This window comes from Amia ocellicauda, chromosome 1, assembly GCF_036373705.1.
Source record: "Amia ocellicauda isolate fAmiCal2 chromosome 1, fAmiCal2.hap1, whole genome shotgun sequence".
In the NCBI taxonomy this organism is placed as follows: Eukaryota; Metazoa; Chordata; class Actinopteri; order Amiiformes; family Amiidae; genus Amia; species Amia ocellicauda.
The window spans coordinates 39,398,859-39,420,014 of record NC_089850.1 but is presented as its reverse complement, the minus strand read 5'-3'; positions in this window follow the sequence as shown (position 1 = coordinate 39,420,014).

The window sequence follows — 21,156 nt, the reverse complement described above, 5'->3', positions numbered from 1 at the left end:
AAGAAATGCTTGTGTACAGACGCGCACACACACACACACACTCACTCACGCCTGCTTCCATACACCACCATTCATATAAAATCATAAACATGTCACAGCTTCCAGTTCCCATTCATTAATACACTTACAAAACACCTCACACAGTTTCAGTTTCTGATATTCTAACATTTGAACTAACTTAGCAGTATCTAAGATCCTGGGAGGTTAGGCTCTTGACTATGTCAGTGTTCGCTGTGCTCGGATTGGTTGCTGCTCTTCTAGCTGCGTAATATTACAGTGCTGTACACGCCCAATCCCAAAGGTAACGATCAGAAATCTTGAATCATTGTGACCCTAATTGACAGTTAAGGTGCTTTGGGTTGGTCCTGTGGTCAGATGGTGATATGCATGTGTCGAGGCATGTCGAGACTGAGAAAGTGAAGAGTTTTTAAATGTGCTAATGTCTCTGAGTTCATTCTGTCCTATATATTGATCTTAAATAAATAAAAAAAATATTTACATTATATGTTGTTGAAGAAATTGAGAAAGGGCAACTCAGCTTAATTACAAGCTTAATTGTACAGCTTAATTGTAAGACTGATTTGAACATTTCTATACTTAATTTAACATTTTCATTTCAGAGTGTAATGGGGAACAATAGAAAAAAATTGCTGTTTGTTGATCTTTTGTTTACTACTTGTTTATTAATCTAAACACAAGAAACAGTCCATTGAATATCTCAAGAGTCTGTTCTCATTGCAGCTTGAGCTCCTTCTCATCCAGATTTACTTTACAGCACATCTCAGTGTAAACTGCAGTGTAAAAATGATCTGTCGTTTGGCCACGTGGATGTCAGTTATTTCAATTACAGCTGCCTCTTGTCGGTCATATGTCTGATTTGATAGAACTACAGCGACAAGTAATGAGGAAGGAGTCAATTTATAATTATGAGCTGAAATTACAGTGACTCAAATGAAAGCAGGATATATTTCATAGTAGAAAACACAATAGTCTACTGTATCACATGTATTGAAGGTATACCTGAGTTCAACAGTATACCAGAATTGTTTTCAAATTACATTGTACCATGAAGTATTTTTAATTTACTTTTTAGGCATAGATGGCACTATTAAAACCAATGCTTCCATCCAATAAAACAGAGAATGTGACGTGTTTATGAGGGTATAGGCTAGGCATATTTGCTTAATATTTTGCATGCAATTGTAAGAGTATAGAATTATATCAAATAGGTGTGAATAATTACTGTGTAAGCAAATGGTAAAAAAAAAAAAAAAAAAGTATAATTCACAAACTTGGTAATCTTCACCACACATATTTCAGTGTTATTGTAATATCAAAATATATACATACTATTCATATTATCTGTGGTAAAACCCAAACAAAATGAAATTGATCTTTCTGACCAAAATATCACTAACAGGTAAGCTGATACCATTAATCATGGTGTACAATCTTAACTTTAATAGTTTATAAGTATTCAATTTTATCTTCTGAATGTGGTTTATTTTTCAAGGTTTGTCCCACACCTGTGTTTTTGCACCTGCTATGACTTAAAGGAAATCTGACACTGACTGACAATATGTATGATGTCATTGTGTAAGGATTTAGATATTGTCTTCAGGAAATCACATGGCCAATGCGTTTTATAAATACTCATTTGCAAGGCATTGAACTAGCAAAAATGTTAATATCTGAGGGAATTGTTTGGACTGTAGAGTAAAAAACATTTTAAAGCTGCAACAGGAAATCCTGACAAAACAGAGATTATTCAGCATAAATGATGCAGGCCAGCTTGGATCAAAAAGAGATACAAATTATTATTTTACAACACAAACATTGCACAAGGACAGGGATTTGAGCACAGAATTCCAAACTAAGGCAACAGCGCCCTCAGCTGTTAGAAACATTTACCATATGTATATGTATGCAGATAAAGGTTCACCCTTTTCAGTAGGATCAGTATTAATGTGCCTTGGCTATTGCCCCCCTGCTGATACTCTCCAGTTTCACATTTTCCAGCGCACTTGGCTGTGCTGAAGTTCAGTCTTTACCGCTGCTCTGGGGATACCCACATGTTGTTTAATTCCCTGTTGTGCTTTTTTGCTTTTAAATGCAGCTCCCACCCCAGACTGATATATCTGCCTTAGAGAACCAAAGTGACTGCTCTTTTTGCTAACTGCCACTTGCATTTTACACTCCTTAGATGAAAAGTCATATATCACTTAGCTGAATTACATTTATATATATATATATATATATATATATATATATATATATATATATATATATATATATTATATATTTTTTTAATAGTATGGCAGAAACCTTGTTAAGCATGACAGCCTGTTAAAAAAGCATCAATTACTGGCACAGTACAGCACAGCGAATGACATAGATACTAGAGTTGTATTTTATAAGCCCAATAACTGATATAATAAATAAGTATAGGCACTGTAAAATAAACAAAGCTTTTATACAGGCAATCACTGTTAAAAGAAACATTATACGTGGAATTATAAGAATACATGAAATACTACAAATTCATCTCCCTTCAAAATGGGAACTATTGTTTGGACTATAGTTTATTCACAGTGGCCAGATTTTGCAATGGGACTCTGTATGCAGAATGATTACGGACGAAGTTGTGTTGTAGTTATATTGACAGTATATCATGTCAATAAGGAATTTTCTAATTCAGGCAGTTGCTGAAAATCAACATACAAACCGATTGATCTTCTGAATAACACACTGAAATAAATATTTCTAATGAATGTGTTAATTTTTTAGGTCTGTCTTTTCTCTGTTGGTGGCAGTCTAACTGAGAAAGTTATTGAACTGTGTTGGCCTCCCTTATCTCGGTCCTGATTTGTAAGACTAAGATACAGAAGGTTTGCGAAGCCTCTCCTTTAGTATGTACAATACACCAATTTCAGTGGTATGAACTGGGATGACAAAACAACTGAGAAAGTTAAACACTGTGTCTCAGATTGCACTGATTGATGCTGAAATAAAAGTGTCTATTTTCAAAAAATGAGAGTTACATGTTCTTTGTACCTAAAGGTGTAAAATATGCATTTTCAACACCTGCAGTAAGTAGTGTTAACATTAAAGGTGATATATGATGTACAGAATGATTAATAATTCAGCTACTGAATTCAGAATAAGATATGTAATGTTAAAAATGTTATGACCAACATAAATTCTAATTTGATAGGATCTATTATTGTTTCAGTTTACTACGTACTGTATATGAAAACACTTGTTTCTACTACATCTACTGAATGTAGCTCTGTTGAAAATGAGGTAATTTGTAGTATATAATTCTGTCTAATTAAAACCTTCAAGTAAACTAAAGCATAACGGAAGAGAGAGAATGGAATACGCAATATATCGCCTTGGCATAGTATAATATAGTATAACACTTGCAATATAATAATCACCTCGGCAAATCAAGAACCCCAAGTCGTACATAAAATAGGTACTCTCGGTGAACCTAAGCAGTAGACACAAAGAAAAACACATTATGCCATGTTTCTCACTTAGCTAACAGAGTCTAAAATGTTTCAGTCAGTTCATGCTACTCCTGTCCTTGACTTACAAGAATGTGAGTTTTATACATGACACTGTCTGCCTCGGAAAGTTTTGGCTACCAACACACGTTAATAGCAGCTACTTAACAAGAGATCAAAGTGGTGCTTTTGTGTCTGTCTCAAAGATGAAATACCTATTTCTGGTCATTCGATCCCCGTTTTTGAAAACTGCTTTTCTTTTTTCTTGCTGCCGGGACTCAGAAATCTCAGTATGTATGATTTATCACTCAGCAAATTCTATTTATTGAATGACATCACTGCCAGGAATAACAGTTTTTTCAAAAAAAATAAATCTCGATTGCTATTCTTTTCCACATGAGTAAGCGCATGTGGAATAGGACTGTGCCTTCGCTGGCTTTTAATTAGTATCTAAACATTACCACCCCCTGTCCTTGGGTTGTGTCGCCTAAATCTAAAAGTTTCAAAGCTGTATAATATACACTGAAGCATTAATGTCAAACATGTCTCATAACAGACTCAGACACATTTTTCTCAACTATTTTTACAGAGCCAGTAAATCTGTAAGCCTTCAGTTTGATACACTGTTATACAGACAGTAAATACAGGCTGACATCTGCTCTGTCTTTGATCCTTCTTGTCACAGAGTCCTCATCTCTCTATAATTATTATTAATTATTTTTTTGCAGCCACACTTTTTTTATCACTTAGCCTTTTAAAACTTATATAGAGAATGATGTAAAGGCTACTGGCTAAGTTAATGAGCTTAATGTAGAGCTGAGTTAACTTCAGCTTTACTGGCTTTGCTGTCACCCAGCACAACACTTAAAACTCAGGTTTTACTGTTAAAGTTAAATAGGAACCATTCATATTAAAATGCATTTCCTTGAAAAAAAATGTGGTTGTCTGATTTTCCCACATCTGTAATGCATGCAGTATATATCTGCTTGTGGCATCGTTGTCTGAATCAGGCCCTGTCTCATGGACTCATCTTCTCAATTAAAATGTGTTGCTGGCTGCTCCTTTTAGTGCTTGCTCTTTGGATGCAGCTGTATTATCCTTTTGTCCAGGCCTCTCATTTCAATAAAGCAACGCACTGTGTCCAAAAACCCACTTTTGGTTCAAATCTGATAAATATAATCTTGTATGTGTAAAGTCCACCGTGCTCGTGCAAGTTCAGCCAACCAGCTGTTTTAGATATTTGCAATGAAATTAATGAAGACAACCTAATGTCAACAGAAGTGACCTTTCCAATTACCCTCAAATAAAATACAGGTGTAGCTCTCATGTTTAAATAAATACTCTTCCTAACTTAAGTACCCTTAATAATGGCTATCATAGAAGTATTTCCCAGCAGCTGTTTTGGATCTCATGGAAAAACTCATGTTAAAACATACAGCGCACTGTCCACCGGCCTCTTCATTTCCTGGCCAGAGGAAATTCTTATTAGAAGAAATCCACGTCCCTGTCCATTGTGGATTCAGACCAGGGGATGGGTAATGTCCACTCAACCCCCTGACCCATATTGTGAACATTGAAGTCCTGTGTGAGCCTCCATTAAGAAACTGGGAAGTTTTTTGCACTGGCTCTAGAGGCCTGTCAGCAGTGATGATCTATATGGCTCAAATCCCGAAATGCATTGGAAATTGACCAAAATCAATCCACACACCCCTCTACACAATTAACAGTAAGTAATCAGGGACCTTTCTGTTCTAACAGCTCAGGACATTGTCATTGGGTAGTTAGAAATCAACTCAAACCTTTCCCTTCGTTGGCAAGCGATTTGTGATTTAAAAAAAAAAACGGTATTTCTGGGTGGAAACATAATAAACCAACTGTATGATAAGTAAGAGCCATAGAAAAAATAAGTTTATGGAATATAGCCCGGAGTATTTATGTGAAGGCAATCAAGACGGTTCATTTTAAAAGTGTATTTTACAGAACGCTGCAAATATGAGTTATGCATCATTTTCCCTTATGTGAAGACACAAACCATAGTGTGTTAATGGCTTGCCTTCATATAATCCAGAAAGAACCAAGTTGTGGGTGCCTCTGTTTCTCCAGTGTAGGGTTAGCAATATTGTGAACCCCGTCATAAATGCTGGTTAAGCAGTTGCACACTCGATGGATGAATAAAAAAATTAAACATGGCAGGATTTTGGATGGTGAAGCAAAAACAGAAAAACGAGGTGGAACAGCAATTCACACGAAGCAGTAGGGAAGCTTCAAGTGAAACGAGTAGCTTTGGATGAAGATGTAATCGGTACACAGTTAGTCGGTTCTTAAATCATTTAACCGCTTTGTAAGCAGCTGTATGTTTCAATTAGATTTGATAGAACCGTATTGTAATCCGACTGCCTTGCTCATTGCATTCGTGTTTGAGTTTTGAGGCTCCCCTTTGTTAAATTGCAGACAGAAAATGTTAGACAGGCAAGGGCTATAGAGACATGCAGATTTACAGCCTTAATTCATTTGTAATTATGGGCACTTGATTTTATAAGAAGGCTGAAAACCAGACACAAAACCCCCAAAAAACAATCAAATCAGAAGGCATTATAATTTGGTCCCCTAACAAAGTCTGCCTGGTTGGAAATACGTTTTTAATTATGAACACTCAAATAATAAAAACAAAACACTTATCTATTCCCGTTGCCAAATTCAATGGAAACATTACAGGCGCTCAACAATCCTTTCCTTATTTATGACTGGTGTACCACAGCGGCTCATATACTACAGATTAATATACAGATAAAAAATGCAGATTAAAAGTCAGTGTGTATGTGCTACATGCCCAAAAACATACCAATCAAAAATGTTATGGATGTGGGGTCTTTCAGTATCAACACAGAAGGAGATACACCGTTTAAAATTATCATCATTCAGACAACACAACCTTATTTAACCCAGTAGCTTTCATTTAATCAATGCAGTGCAACATCTCTCACTCCCGAGATGCTCCAGAAGAACATTGGTTAAAAAGGTATAAAGCATATTAGGGGGAGTAAAAAAGAACATTTATCCTAGCCTACACCCAAGTTGTATCACTTCAAAGGTGATGATTCCAACTTGGTGATTGAACCAACAGCGATGTCATGTTTTCAGCGTGGTGCCGATAGATGAGGGAACTCTGAAAAGGCAAATTTAGAGCTTCTTAAACTCTTAGAGACATCAATCTTGCTTTTACCATCCTACCACAGGACTGTTTTATATACTGTAATCAATTTTGACATCAGTGCAAAGCTGCCAGAAATCTTCAGTGTAATTTCCACAGTGAGCAGGAAGTCTCAATCAAGTCTGGAAACACTTAGAAAATAGAGACAGAGAATGAGAGAGAGGGGAGAGAGAGATGCAGGGAAATGAAAAATCAGAGTCAAACTGAATGGTGACAGTCCCCCGATTAGACAGCATATCAAATGAATGTCACTGGAACGCGTAAACTCGTCTATTCCGTTTGGTGTAAAGTTTGATTGACATGTGGTGGGATTTTATAGGAATTACTAGTCTGGCTGGTTTTCTGTTGTGGTTTGAACTGACAACATGACACCCTTTGTAAGTATCGCTGACAGAGACGGCTTCACTTCATATTTATTATAAATATTTGGCAAAGACAGGGCTGGATTGGTGGGCGAAAAAGGCCCCCAAGGAAATGCCTGTTCTCTCGACTGGAGACTATTGTTCAATCTAATCAAGCGACTTTTTCAGTAGAACAAATAAATCTCCCAGTCTGAAAATGATTCCAGCCCAATATATTCAAATAAACAATCGGAGCTGCACCCCTTTTTGTCCATAAGTGCATTTGGAAAAACAGCTGAAGAAACAAACACAAAATAAAAGATGGCAGAAATTACACAGTAGTTCAGTTTCTCTGGTTACATGAAAGAGTCAGGAATTGACAACACATCCTTCAAATCCGTTTAATCCTTCTAGACATTGAACCAAACTGGGTACAGATTGTGTTTGTTGTAAAGCAAAGCAAAAACACAACCATAAAGGAAAAAAAGGCAATGATAGATACCCTGCTTGTCATTTAAGTGAATCCAGTTCATGTGGTGAAAACCTCTACCAGAATATTCTCCCAACTGAAATATTAATTATTAATACAATTGTTATCATTATTATTAATAGTAGTAGCAGCAATAGTGTTACTTTAATTGAAAATATATGCTATTGAATCACATGGAACATTTAATTTACAACATTTCTCATCAGTTGGGAAACTTAGTTTGTTTTTTCCTTTTTTAATTTAATTCCAGTGCCATTGTATATGTGTACAGTCTGTTGTATACATCGAATCTGTTTCTGTACACTCTCTAGTAAAACAAACAAGTTACACAGATGATGATGTAAAAACTTGCTCCTCCAAAGCCCTTTTCACACACTTCTCAGTCTAACCGGCCTGTGAAAGGTCCCTTGCTGAAGACCATTCTCTGCTCTTTTTGGTCTGTCTCTGGAGATTATTGTCTTGTCACATTATGTGTCCTGAGATCAATGCTGGCGTTTTGTTCCTGGTTTCCATTATTTGTGAGGAATGTAAAAAGCTTATAAACAGAATGTGACGGTCACATTCTTGCAATGTATTTACTGTCAGAGAAAAAAGTTTGAAAATCATGCTGCTGATTCAGAAGAGCTGAGTGGTCTTTTTGTTATATTTGTGCATCATTTTACTTTATATAGCTTATCCATTTTCTTCCTTTTTTCCCCCTAAAATAACTAAACTTCAACATCTTGTCTGCGTCAGGCCCCAAGAAAAGATTAATCTGGCTACAGCAGACATGAGCTAACCATACACCTATTGTAGCTCACTGTTTTACAGACAGGTTAGAGAAGGAGATCATGTTGGAATCAACCTTTCATTTTAGGGGATTGCCATAAAGTGGGTGTTTTTCCAGTTTGTGGAAGCAGACACACAAGTGGGCAGCTAATGGGTCTGTATTTGTGGTAGGCTTAGTGAGTCTTATAGCTTTTGTACCAAGCAAAATAGATGCTGTATTCAAAAATTTCCTTGGAAACCAAGTCCGGAGGGAAGTGACAAATCACAGCAGGCAACCTAGTAAAACAGTGGTGTGTTTTTTTCCATTTCTTTCATTTGCATCCAGTTGAAAAACACAAAATTGTTTTGAGACTTCTGGTGCTAGGAAACTTGTCACTTTTTGTTCTAGTTTTCATACAGTGATGAATCCCACGATCCCTTAAACAACATCAGTTCAGTGTCTTGACTGCACAGGTGTAGAGACAGACTAATCATGATCTCTGTAACTTGTCAACGTAAAAAAAGAAAGAAAAGTAGAACCAAAATTGTATGCATGTTAAGTTTCATTAAGAGAAAGTCAAAAGACACACGAATACATGTTTTTTTAAGGGGAAAATATTGCGTACAACATTATCTATATGATCAGTGCGTCCATGAATTGAGAAAACACAGACCTGACTGAAGTATGGGAAATATTAAAATTAAATTCAGCATATTAAACTACAGGGAAGAATGTTATAACGTTCAGCAAAAACAAACAGTGATAATAGTCCCTAGTGGACTTGAAAATACTCCCTTTGGAGGGAATAACTCTTTGGAATATCTCTTTGCTCTTCCTGGCATGTCTAATAGCTTAATCCCCACAGGTTCTGGGAAAAGCCGAAGACCAGTATCTAAACATGACTCTGTGAAGCTCAGACAGCGTGTGAGGCAACATCACGCCTATCTGAGTCGCTCTGCAGGCTCTTGTCCAAATCTGTAAAGGTGCTTGTTGATTAGTGCAGTTTATATGTTTATTCCAGGCTTGTTTGGAGACCTTTGCTTTATTTTTCAATTAAACCATGACTGGTTCTCCTTCATTCATTCCAGCTAGTAGGATGTTCTGTTATATAGGGCAAACCCCCAAATGTTAACCTTCTGCCTTCTGCTAAGGTTCCAGTTGTTTTTTCCAAAAGCAATCATTGACATACATTCAAATATATGCAATATAATGTTTCTGGCCATTTTGTAAAATTGCCATATATTTATTTTCCTTTTAATGGAAATTTTGAAAGCTGGCTGTGTTTGCATACAAATACTGTGGCCTTTTCACCTGAGGACTACCCACCAGTGGAAACACTTCACCAGAGGTGTTGCTAGGATTACTATACACTCAGGGCTAAGCCCAGAGTCTAAACCCAAAGTAGGGGGTCCGGGGTCTTTGGAAGAAAAAAAAGATTTTGAACAGCTAAATGTATTAATCTGGTGCACTTTGTAATAAGTATTACTAAAAAAGATTAACTAAGATTTTGGATGAAAAAGGAAAGAAAAACTGATCTGAAAAAAATCTCCAGCCAGCAGTAACATTAGCTGGCTAGCTAGACTTATACATTGTCAATCAATGGTCTTGAAATATTTTCATTAAATCATAAATATCTAGCGTAGCTATACATTTTCTAGCAGCAAGCAACCTTAGAGCATTGCCTCCATTTGAGAGGACCCAAAACATACTACAATAAAATGAATATAAGATGTGAGACACTGTGCTCTACCAAAAGGTGAAATCAAAATAAAACAAGATGGGTGTTTCAATCGCCAAATCGGTTGCAGAGATGCATACGAGTCATACATATGCTTCAGGGGAAACAAAATATGGCTTGAAGACTTATCAGCTGTATTCTACAAAGGCTAAGTAAGGTCATCCTTTCTTTCTATGCTTAGCCCATGTTGCACAATATCACAGTGAGTACAGGCTAGCTAGACCAGTGGTTCTCAAACTGTGCCATCGCACACTGCTGTGCCTTGGAATTAGTCTTATTTATGATGATTTACATAGCTATAATCATATGTATAGGTGTGCCTGGGAAATACTTGTTTTCATAAATGGTGTGCCTTGTGACAAAAATGTTTGAGAACCACTGAGCTAGACTAGCTAGCTAGCTAAAGAGCCCTCTTCTTCACCAACCTGAGCTTATAACGTTAGATGAGGCAGTGGCACTCTCACTCCTGACTCATCTGCTGCTACAGCTACAGGAGATAACTCGTCCTCGTCCTCCACCTCCTCTAGCCTCGCCTGTGCCTCCTTGCATTCATGATCCTTTTTCTTTTTGAAAAAGCTTCTTATATCCATAGTCGCCCTTCAGCTGATGTCTTGCCTTAGTGAATTAGCTACCACCAGATGCAAACAATGACAAGCCCTGTAACTGGTGCACTCTCTCTCTCTTTCTCTCTCTCAGCTCACACAAAATGCACGCGTGCCAAGCAATGTGCAGTAGATCTGCTGCTTGAATGACACACAGAGGACCCAAAACATACTTGCTGTCATGCCTGGGGATCACAGCAGACATGACAAGCGCAAGTAAACAGCCAGGATCCGGTGCGTGGTACAAAAAGGGCAATACAAGAGGCATAGTAACGTCACAGTCAGGAGGTCAGGCATTCGAGCGAACAAGACTAGTAGGGAAATCCATAAGGCATAAACACAGGAGAAAGCAGGGGTCAAAATGTACTAGAAAAACAATAGATATTTAGGAACAGGAAGCTTAGGAGTTGCTGCAAAGATGTGAACAAGGCAGTGGGTATCATGCTTGCGTTTTTGATCAATGATATCATAATATTTTCGATGGCTTTAATGCATGATCGGAATGACAGATGAATAGTTCCGGGTCTATTTTTTTATTATTATTATTTTTGTAAAAGAAAACAAATCGAGATCCGGGGCTATTCATGAAACATTCGGGGCTGTAGCCCCGGACGCCCGGGCCTAATGATGTCACTGCTCTTCACACATCGAGCCTCTGTGTTTCTAGAGAGATTTTTTGTTTAAATCGTGCTTTGGGTCATCTAAAACTAAATTCACTAATACACCGGAAAAAATCTAACTTAAAAAAATCTAATTTTCTCTAGCCCATCAAATGTAGTGAAGAGTCTGTTGCTTCGCTGTATTTGCCATGGGTTCATACTCTCCCTGATGTATGCTGTATTGGATAGTATTTTCCATTTTTAAGTAGCTTGAATCCCCTGCATTTCTTTTCTTTTATTCCTGTAACCCCCCCTCACCCTTTCAAATGCTGTATGTTTCATCCTCTGGACTGCAGCCAGACTGTTTCCAGACTAAAAGCCCTGCACTTATTGCTTACAATCACTAAGCATTTTTCATCTCGCCTAAAAGAGACAAAAAAAGGAAGAAAACAAAAATAAATCCTTTTTTTTTATTTTGAACTTCCTGGCTGCCTGTGAAGCCGGCGATGGCATAAAGTGGAGCAGACTTAGTCAGCAAAGAAAGAGCACGACTGCTCCTGTTTGCACAGCTCAGGCAAAGAGGCTTTATTGTTTGGAAGGAATAAAAGAGCGGTTCTGCGCTATTTGACCTGTGCGTGGAAAGTCTGTGCAAGAGCACCTGGAATCCTGTGCATCACCCTGAATCATCAAAGGCATTTGTGCACTGGAAACCCCTCTGATTACTCAGTCCTGGACAATAAATCAACAGTCATTTTTATTTATTTAAATTAATTTGATTTCTCGTTGAAATTCTGTGCTTCTCACTACAATTAGATTACCTAAAGATTATTATTATTAATAGTAGTAGTAATAGTAGTTGTAGTATTAATGTTATTATAGAAAAATATGATGATGAAGAAGAGGGGTTAGTGTGTGATGTCTGTCTGTTCAAATTGGTCACTTCCCTGACAGTCCATCCCAAACTTCACTGCTCTTCAGTATTTATTTGATGATAATCTGCCAGGAAATAGAAAGAAACATACTTCTTGGAGCTAAAACTAATGCAAAGAGCTTTTTTCAATACTACAACAGCAAGAGGTCAATAAAGGAGGAAGTGAAACAGATAAAGGGCAAAAATGGAAGTATCTTGGAAAAAGATGTGGCAAATGTTCTAAATTAGTATTTCACAGAGGTTTTTACAAAAGAAAAAACAGAGTTAACAACCAGTCCAATCAAACCCTAAGAGAGATCAGGATTTGGCGATCAGGATCAGGGACTATCAGAATTAAAAACAAACAAATCACCTGGGCCAGATGGGATATTTCCAACACTACTTAAAGAAATGAGGGAAATTATTTATAGGCCGCTAACTCAAATATTCCAAATGACACTTAGAACAGGGGATGTGACAGGTGACAGTTCTTCCTGACCCAATCAGTGAGCAGGGTGGGCTACTTTGAGCCCATAGTTCCACCAAAGACTGATCCTCAAATTGGAAGCTGTAGGCATTCAGGGTATTGTAAGTAGATGGATTATGAACTGGTTGATGTGTAGGAAACAGAGGGTGTCGATTAGAGGAGTCACTTCTAACTGGAGTGAGGTTGTTAGGGGAGTTCCACAGGGATCAGTACTAGGGCCTTTGCTTTTTCTAATCTATATTAATGATCTGGACTCTGGGATAGTTAGCAAACTTGTCAAATTTGCAGATGATACTATAATAGGCGGCTCAACAGATACAATCTCGGCAGCACAGGTTATTCAAAGGGACTTAGATAATATTTAGTTGTGGGCCAACCCTGGCAGATGAAATTCATTGTGGACAAGTGCAAGGTATTACATGCAGGTAATAAAAATGTCCACTATAATTACACTATGGGAGGAACAGAACTAGATTAAGTAACACGTGAGAGAGACCTAGGAGTCTACGTGGACTCCTCACTTTCTCCATCCAAACAATGTGGGGAAGCAATAAAAAAGGCAAACAGGATGTTAGGGTATATTGTCAAAAGTGTAGAATTGAGAACAAGGGCAGTAATGTTCAGACTGTACAATGCACTAGTTAGAGCTCATCTGGATACTGTGGACAGTTCTGGGCTCCACACTTCAAGAAAGATATCGCTGCTCTAGAAGCAGTTCAGAGGAGAGCAACCAGACTTATTCCAGGTCTGAAGGGAAAGTCCTACTCAGAGAGACTGAGGAACTGAACCTTTTCACCCTGAAACAGAGGAGACTACGTGGGGACTTGATTCAAGTCTTCAAAATCATGAAGGCATCGATCCACATCAAACCAGAGGAGCTTTTCCAGATCAGCAGGGACACACGCACCCGGGGACACAAATGGAAATTTGGTTTCAAGGCATTCAAAACAGAAAACAGGAGACACTTCTTCACACAGAGAGTCGTCACAATCTGGAACAAACTCCCCAGCAATGTGGTTGAAGCCGAAAATCTGGGAAAATTTAAAAATAGACTGGATAAGATCCTTGAATCACTTAGTTATTAATGGACACCAAACAAGCACGATGGGTCGAATGGCCTCCTCTCGTTTGTAAACTTTCTTATGTTCTTATGTTCTAAAGCCATCTTAGCTTAAAATGATTTTCTCCCCTACCCCTCCTAAAAGAGAGCTGAGTACAAAAACAGCACATGCACACACACTTACACACAATTGCCTCCAAGATTGTAAATCAGCTTCTGTAACAGAGACCCACTCAAAGCTGTAGTTGTTCAGAAAGTTGCTGGTATCTGTCTTCTGCTCTGTGGCATTTAAGTGCCATTCAAATGACTTCAGATCTCTGTGTCCACCTGCGATCACTTATTGATTGCTCGGCACAGCAGCATTTTAATCACAGTTTTCCCAATTCGCTTTGTCAGTTTTAGTTGCATAAAGTTAAAGGAAATTGACGACATCCATCTTTTTCTCATCTGCTTGGAGCTGGTGTGTTGTTAGCCACTTTTATCTTCCAACAGCCACTAAATCTAATTGTCTATGGTAACGGATTAACCTTCAGGGTCAACAGTAGCATTAATACAATTTTCAAAGGAGCTATGCACTTGGCTTTTGTCAGGATATGCTAGGATCCTGTTTCAAAGCCCACTGTGCCTCAGCTTCCCTAATCTTGAACTGGCACATGTTTCATCATTGTTAAGTCATGTGTCAAACAAATATGGGCATTCACAGCTATGGGACCTGCTTCATAGCCATGCTGTCACTTGCACCTACAACTTTCACATGATAATGCTCTTCCACAGTTGTCTTGAACAATAATTGTTTATAAATCACTGAAGGCAGGCATATGTGTAACCCCCCCACCCATAAATCCACATTTACAATTAATGTCCGTTGTTCTGCTTTGCCGAAATCCTTTGCCAAACTCTACTCCACTAACAATTTATTGTAACCAACACCAGGATCATGTATGCTGAAGAGGTAAGCTGTTGAGAATATTACAATGTCATGTGAGAACAATACATGCCTGTATGAATTTTAAATTGCGCAAAAAAAATTGTGTGGCAATCATATGATCCCTAAAATATTTTTGGGCCATCTAGGATTTCTTTGGACCATATTAATACACATCTACTTTGTGAAAGACTGAAATATTTCCTAAAGGCCTAAGCTCAGGTGTTCCAAATATTTAATAAAGATATTATGTTGTGCTGCTGTGGGAGGTAACAGAGACCATATGGATGTAATGATCATGAATAAATAAATGGTCAGTATTTTATTGAGAAAAATATGTCAGAGCAGGTTAATATTAAAAAAATAAAACTACATTTTAGTAGTATATATATTTTAAACAGGTTCATGTAGTGTTTGCTCTGTCCCTCGGCAGTCTGCACATCATATTTGTTTAAATGCACTTTAAATCTTTTTGGGGTATTGATAACTCTCATAGTATATACATATGATGTCTAGTGTAACCTGGATATTTAAAATGCTTTGAAACTTGGAACAAGTGCTTCATAAAATACAAAAATAATTGATTAATGCTGAATGCATTGTTGGAGTTATAAATTATGCTCTACATCCAAAAATCCCAATGGGTATCCTGGTCATAAAAATAAAGAAACAAATTAATCATCAAGCATGCAGAGACCCATACATATGAGCCACACTTGCTCCAGGGTAAGAGGGAAACCCAATGCAGATCGAACTCATATTTATTTGATTTAATTGGGGAAATGCTTCAATGAATTCAAGACTAGGCTCTCAAAAATGCCCCTTCCTCCACTCTTCATATTATTTCATCTAGCAAACAGCAATGATTGTATCTCGAATGAATAGTGTTCTCTGTTTCAAAATAAACATGCCGCTCTTGAAAAACTCCAACAGACTGTAGGTGCTCTGTGGCGGAAATCGGGGACCAGGGAGCAATATTCTCCCAGAGACAGAGAACATACATCACTAGCCCTTGCCAATTAAAAACAGCAAGACTCAGACGGGGAGTTTGTACAGTGCAGTACACAATATAACTCAGACCCAGTGTTCACAGATTACTGTTAAAAGGAGTTTTTAATGTCAGTTGCCTGCTAGAACTGATATCTCTTTTTTTCTTTTTTAATTCAGTAGCTTTCAGACACCTAGTCATTAATAATAAAAAAGTAGCTGTGAAATTTGATGGGCAAGATACGTACATATGGAAGGTTTCTAGGAGACTGGCAGTGTCTTGTGTTACTGGAAAAAATCTGAATAGAAGGCCAATGTTCTCTAGCGTATGTGCTGAGTAAAGTGGATATTACTGCTAGGTTCATACAACTTTAACCTAGAAAGTGCCATTTTAAATGTGCATAGACATCGAATAACAGAACATGTTCTACCAAGCATGTGTTAGTATATGAAATATACTCTTTTGAGCGCACATATAGTGTGAATTTTACTACAGTAATATATCCGTATTTATAGGTTTGTTCATGATAGTTTCACAGGAAAATAATGTAGATTTCGTTGCATTCATGAGTCCGTACCGTACAGCGGTGCGTGGGCCCTGAGCCGTGATTGGTCACAGAGAATTATAGCCCAAACATCAGTGCTGTCAGAGAGAAACTTTTTTTAACCAAATCTCAACCTATAATTTCTGTTTGTCACATTCACTATCTCATATTTAAAAGTATACAAACTAAACTAAACATTTTATTTGCACAATTTGCCTTTTCAGATTTAAAGACTTGGAAAACGTGCAAAATAAACAATCTAAGGAATTACTTTGTTCACAGGATATCCAAATATCCGTATTTTACAAAAGGTCTGATATAAAATGTCTGATATATCTGTGAGTCTGGATAGAATAATACATTGTCATTTAGCTTGGGGTATCTCCAAAATTCAGGTCAGTAGCAGACAATAATTTTACAATGATTTATTTATTATAAGACTGAGTGTGCAAGAACTATAAAAATGTATGTGTAACACAAGTAAATCCTTGAAATGAATAATTGCGTTATTATTTTGTGTGTCTAGTTAAGCAGCTTTTAAGCTGAAAAATGATACTGATAGACCACTTTTTGTCCCAGTGTGCCTCCTGAAATGCAGTTTTGATGTGGGTGTTAAGCACTTAACCACAAACATTAAGTCATTAAGCCATTCGCTGGAATTACAGTCAATATATGGTCTACATACTGAAAGTTGGGGTTTTATAGCTGGCTAGCATGTTCCCATTTATGTGTTAATGAGGTGTGCGATATACTTATGAAGGCTGTGAGAGGCCAAAAAGGTTGGTGGATTAACCTACACTTTATGTTAGAGCAATGATTAGTCACACTGTCTCCCAAAGGAAAGCAGGTCAATACTTCTATAATGCTTTAAACTACAGGTGTGTTGAACTACAGAGAGATTTCCGGGGCATGTGAAATATTTTTTTCTCTCTTAAAATCTTCATAAGGGTGGGTTCTGTGTTGCTTTTTAACACAGAGAGAAAGGGAATAGGTTAGTCTTCATAGTCATCCATCCCTGACTATGTGCTGAATCATATTGAGTGGAGTGGTTGGTTTGGTGCTGGACTGGGTTCACTAAAGTAAAGAGTAAACTGACACGGTACCTAACCTATCTTTGCCTTCTTTAAAGGCAGGATCTATGTGGTCTGAGATATTATACCAGACAGAGCAGCAAAGGGCATTCAGAAAGTTGCTGGTGTGTGTGCGTTCTTTAACAACTTCTATAACAACTTTTTTTCAGTTCTTAGAATAAAGAAAATAATGATTCTTTCACTAATAACACAGATTGAAACAGTTGACTTTCTTGAGCAAGAACATTTTGAAAATCAGTAACTGCTGACAGACATTTCATTTAGATATCTATTATATTTCTTTATAATTAAATGTAACAATTAATTAGCGGAGATTTGCAATTAAAATGGATATAGAATACACTTTCTAATCTGTTTGATTAATAAACACACAGACAAACAAACAATACATAAAAATGCAGCTAGTTACCTCTGTAGACTGCTTTGTATGAACTCGCTCTTGAACTCGTACTCGCTCTTCTGTGCTTTTTTGTATGTGTGGGAAAATAAAACTTTAATTCTCCATGAAAAAAACTGTAATCAAATGCATGTTTTAAACTACCAAATAAATTAACCACTGTAGAATCATGATAAAAGTCTTAAAAAATAAAGTACGTAAAGATTATTTAATGAGGTCGTAATTTTGGAAAACGCCACAAACTTCTTTGGCCTGGCATTGTAACTGAGTCACATGCTCTCTGCAGTGCTGAGCTGGTGTTAAACACACACACACACACACACACACACACAAAATGTGTGTGTGCGTGTGTGTACGTGTGTGGGTGTGTGTGTGCGTGTATTTACCACCAGCTCAACCCTACCTGAAGAAAAGACCCACAACAGTGAAGCCATGTAAGGGAATGCATTCCCTGCCATCCCTCCATCTGCATATTGGCAAACGGTGTTAAAATAACAGACATTATGAGTGACTGACACGTATGAATTACTATTTAAAATTTACATGGCATAGCTGAGCTCTTGAGCTTTAATTTAGGATATATATCAAAAACTGAGCTAAAATAACTGAAGAAATTTTCAGTTAAGAAAATTTCAGTGTGGTCTTACAAGCTCCTTTGTGTGTTGTGCTGTTTTTAAACTGAGAAGTTGAAATTGTTCTTGGCTCAGCCAGTGACCTGCTCCAAGAAGCCCTCACAGAGTAGCAGCAGGGTAGAGAAATAAAAAGATTTCCTTGAAAGGGGCAACCATTATTTCCCATCCAACAACAACGCTCTGCACACAGAAACAAATTGCTGCTTCTACAAACTCTCTACTGTGGTCTTTATCTTGGAAATCGAAGGGCACCAGAAATAAAAAAGCACATTTTCATTAATTTGTTTTTTGTTTTCATAACATGATCTTTCTTTAATTTGAAAAAACAAAAATGTAGGACACATACCCTGTTTAAAATATATAAATTAGACATTGCCTATCCATTAACCTTTGAATGAAAAATTTCTAGCTTTGTAGGTCTTACTTGTATGCACACAGATATAAACTACAAACATTGCAAACTCTGAAACGCCAAGTTAGCTGCAAGAAATTAAAAAACAAAACAAACATAAAACAGGTACTGCTAGCATAAAAACACAAACAAACATACAATAAATACCACTATGTACATATATAATTTTGTTTTTCATTGTATATACATTTCAGTTTTTCCAAATCACATTGCCCAAGAAAGGCCATAGTTATTCTTTAAAACAAAAATCACATACATACAAACAGAAAGTGTTTTTTAATACATTATAAAATAAAATGATAATGATAAGAGAATGGGGTAACTCTTATTGGGAGTAACATACACATTTGCATTGTTAAACAACTCAAAATGTACCAATGGACTTAATTGAACATTAAAATAAACTACATACCTACTTTTTATGTATTTAGTGTGTTTAGCAGTAAGAGCTTTAACAGATTTAATAATGCATTTTATATTCCTTAAAATAAAATAGTGTTCTTTTCTAGAAACAATATTGTTTAATGTCTAAATCTCATTTTGATTTTGAACTGAATTGAACAGCACAGATGATAAATAAATAAATGAGTATTGGTTTGAAAAACATGCCATTCATGCTGCCCTTCAAACATGTTTTCTCACACAATGTAAAGGCAACATTAGTCAAAGTATAATCAAAAATATGTATATTTTTTAAGTAATTGTTTTTAAAGATGTAGAAGTCTTTAATAAAGGTAGGCAACTGTTCATTAAATCACAGAGACTTTGTCTTTGAAAACACATGCAATACTTTTCTTCCCCCCATGGGTTTTCTAGCACAGCTAGTCTATCACCTCTTTTAGCGATTCAAATGGCTCGTCAAGAACAATATGATATGAAATGTGGCATTGAATTTTTAATCAGATACTCGTTTTCCACATATGATTTATCCATATAATGTTCATTAAAAAGGAGAATAATATTTCAGCAATATTATCCCTGGTAAGAGATGGAGATCAGATCGGCTCAATTGTCAAAGAAACACGACTCTCTCACTACAAACTAGGAGCTCTGGCCTGCTTAGCCTCATGGGTTTTAATTACTGGAGTTCCTGTGAAGGAAGTTTTTTTCACCAAGTCACTCAGTTCCAACACATTTCTTTCATTTGAAATTCAAACCATCTGCATGCGGGTCTGCGATCTTTATTCTGGGGAGCCTGTCAAACTTACACTTGGCTCCCGTTTGACTATTTAAGCAATATTGTACCATTCAAAATGGTAAAATGTCAAGGCTTTAATATATCTGGGGCCTTTTCAAGTTCCCAGCACCCCACACATCATGCCTGTTGTCATAAGCATGAAGCATAATTATGCAAAGAAACATGTCCCAGTGAGATTTCTTTTCATTATGAAAAATAATAAATGTCTGTTTATCACATTATATTATTTAGATGTAATATATATATATATATATATATATATATATATATATATATATATATATATATATATTATTAATACATGACAAAAAATGTAATTCAATGACTTTTTACAAACATTACAAACATGTTTGAAAGAAAGTACAAGAGAAGCACATTTCTTTTTTTTTAAGGTAGTTTTTCCTTTCCTGCCTGGTCTGGTACACCTTACTGAACATTCATCTCATTTCACAGCCCCTGGGATGCGGGCTGCGCTGTTGAGTAGGTGGAAGACCCCAGGGGCAGATCTTGTGCAGCACTTAGACAAACAGTTTGACATTCTGCTGGAACTTTTATTATTTCTTTAACAATATGCTTTAGCAGATTTTTTTCATTTAGTTCTGATTGGATGGTGCACTTTATCCATTGTATGCACTGTGATATAAACTCTTCGTCTACTGTGAGTAAATTGGGCATGATTTTAAATATATAAAATAGTAAAGTAACACAACACAAGTTCATTCACCATCAAAAGTGAGATAAACCATTGTTTATTTAGGATTCAATTTAGTGAAAATGCAGTAAATTATAAATCGCTCATACAGCATTCATAAACCTCCCTGGAAAATGCAGGAATATGTTTTTATTATTCAATTAAACCTGTAACTGAGAACCATCTGGCTCAAAGTGTACCGATACCCTGTAGCCAATCAAGATAAGGCAATGGAAGATATTTGCCAGAGGGTACTTGAAAATGATATCAATTGCCGAATAAATGCTTCGAACCTCTGGGAGAGTTTTAAGTTTAAGGTACCATGAGGCCATTCTTCTATTCATCTACCATATGCCTTTTAAATACAGATGGGCACACAAGTTCTCAAGTGAAATTTAAAACATTTCTTTCTGTTGTTGTTCTGAGTTATACAGTGAAGTTCTACAAAAAGAGTTATATGAAACTGTATTATTTTAAGGAAATAAATATTTAATAAATGTTAAATGTGTATTCAATTGTAATGTTTATCTACAACAGAGCATTATGCTTGGACCTCATTTAGGCAATATATAATCCCAGCTGG